Genomic DNA, 3,097 nt, shown 5'->3' with positions numbered 1-3,097 from the left:
ATCTGTCGACATGGTTTTGGCGCAAATATTTAAAAAAAAAATATTTTTTTACGGAAATATTTAAAAAAAAATCATCCACAAGCTCCTTATACAGTGTTCAAAACTCTCCTTCGGTTTTTCTGTTTTTAAACATGGGATGCACATCAAAACGCCTCCGTGCTTTTTTATTGCCTTCTTGAACTTCTTCTTCCAACAACAGCGCGATTATACATAATTTTTCGTTCGATAAACGTCGAAACATTTTTGCTGACTTGAATTCTGACGCGTAGCTACGAATGCACGTGTATGCATTCATATTGCAAGTACTCGACAATACGACTTAAGCAATATTTCGCCGTATCGTCATGGCTTCTAATGTATAAGTAAGCCGGTTTTGCCTTGCACTCGGTCAAATTGCTGTAAACGTGACGTGACCGCGACGTGTAGGTAGATATGAATATGAATGTAATAAAATGACATATTTGAAACGGAGTAGTGCAGTGCTGAAGCCGTGCAGTGCTGTTAAGTATGAACAGACCTTAAAACGTTCATATTCGAATGAATTTTAGTAATTATCAATTCCTTTTATAAATACGTATATATTTAAATAAACAATGACCAATCCAAAGTACCACAATCAGTTCAAATGAACGATATAAATTTCAAATATGCATATAAATTTTATATGAATGCCAATAGAAGTGTCGAAACCGTACTCTTTAATGAGATTCAGAACGAACGATAGCATAATTAAATTAACAAGTTCTCGGAACACGAATTAGTTATATTTACATACATTATGTATAACATTTGCGTCGTTCCAAAACAATTCATAATGTCTGGCTTGTTGTGGCTGAAACGAGAATACGACCATTAATTAATCCGAAGAAACGAAAATCTTCCAAGTGTTCACATAAATCTGATGAACTGCTGTCGACCGTCGAACTCGGTTCTTAATTCACACCGTCAAGTGGCATTTATAAATAAAAATGTCAAACTCGTACGTCATGACAAATGAAGTAACGCGGTCGGAAAAGTCATCGAGTTCGAAAAGATTTTCTCGCCGTTTTCCGCTAATGATTTTGAAATTGGACTTTCATATTTACAACATTTAAACGTCATTATTCTAAATATAAAAATAAAACTTTCGAAAAAGAAAATATACGATGAATGAAATGTGTTTTATCAGTGAAGACCGATTGATGCACAACTGGTATACTGAATGCAAGAATGTTTTAATAAATCAGATGTAAGTAAAAATGGATGTGTTTTTAAAATATCAGGAAAAGATCAAATGAAAGAAAGCATGGGTGAGAATAGAACTACCGGATAAACTACATATACAAATAGAATAATATACATGTAGACATATACAAATAGAATAATATAAATTAACTCTCATCGCTTTAAGCCATGTTAATTTCTCTATATATTTTCAAATTCACATATGTTAGAGGTTCATCGAACTATCGAATTTGGAACACTATCTTATGGTACTTTAGATAAGACTGTAGTGGTTTTTTGGAATTATCTGTATAATTACATATGTACATACATATATTATATAATATCAATATATAAATGAATGTTTGCATTAATGTATGTTCTTGATTCACAACCATGGTTTTTGACTTTTAATCACCAAATTTCGGATACCATCTCAAGATTCTGTGTACGGGCTTTGGAAGGGCTCGGAGCTCTGGATCAGAGGGCTTCCATACAAAAATGCAAAGGAGGTATGTAAAAATACCCTGCGAGTGAAAAACACAACCCCACTTTTCGACTTAGGATCTCTAAATTTGGTACTAATTTATACTACCCCATGGCATTGTTGCGTAGGGGTGGGTGGAGGATTCAAGTAAAAGGCCACAGTCGTGTCACAGCAATTATTGATGATTAAGGAGATACACACACTGGGAGTGCTCAGTCCAGAATGTCTTGATATCGCCTAAGTACCGCCTTATAAGGGGTAGATCTCTCAGGACATCTTCGACGTCTAATTTGTTTACCTATTGTTATGGTCACGTACTCGGATATGTATTCCCACGACATTCGGTCCCACAGTACCAAGGTATCGGTCACTTCTGAGAACTCCACGGGAGCACGACCGAGTGCCGCTACTACACCTTTGTTTAGCTTACTTGCACTTAGTTTGCAGATAATCCTCGAAACCAATTATAACGGTCGCACGGTATCAGGGATGCGCCTCGGCTTAATCCGATTGCACTTAACCGGCGGCTCTTTACTAACTTCTTATTTTAGTATACGTAACAGTATTATAAATTAGACCTCGGTTGGATTTTGAAACGGCTTATAACCCGAAGTCAAGGTGCCCCTCATATAAAATTTAGCCCACCCGAGCAATGCCTGGCTCTTTATCAAGTATGCATTAAAAAATGAGCGTTTATGAATGTAATATGTAATGTAAATTTTTAGGACCACCAGGTTTGGCGAAAGGGAGGGGGGGGGGGGGGGAATTCCCGGGTCTATGCTATTTATATAGCCTCAATTTCGGAGAAAATTATAACACGAACATATGCATTTAAATATAATAATTGAAAATTATCTGGGAATCCCACGTCTATCTATTTACATATAATAGCTTTTTTATTTATAAAAAAATACTTTTTTGTCTACAGCACATGCTTTTTCTTTCACAATTGTTAAACATATCTAAAAAGGGGACTATTTTTTATTTTCTAAACCCCCCCCCCCCCACGATAAGGCCCAGAATTATTATCCTCCCAGGGCCTGGGTTTGCTCTCAATGGCCCCGAGGACCACAAAGTTTCGTATACTATTTCAATGTATTATATGAGTAGACTTGTTTTGGAAGGGGTCGAACCATGGCAACGCCAGACATTTCTGGCAGCGTTATATATACTATATGTTACAATCTAAGTGTACATTTTGTTCGTTCATGAACATACTAGCTTGTTCATACACAAACTAATCTACCCAGTTTTAGTTTACACGTTACAGTCGAACTGTATTTTCAGTTGTAATATATTCTAGCTGGCGTTCTTGGTCATTCATATTCGAATACAATTCAACTAGTAAACTATACACTTTCAACAATTTGAGCCAGCTGTAATATATCAGTTGAGTTTTGATAGCTC

The sequence above is a fragment of the Arctopsyche grandis genome, chromosome 12 (assembly GCF_051622035.1).
Source record: "Arctopsyche grandis isolate Sample6627 chromosome 12, ASM5162203v2, whole genome shotgun sequence".
Lineage (NCBI taxonomy): Eukaryota > Metazoa > Arthropoda > Insecta > Trichoptera > Hydropsychidae > Arctopsyche > Arctopsyche grandis.
This window is presented reverse-complemented; position numbering follows the sequence as displayed.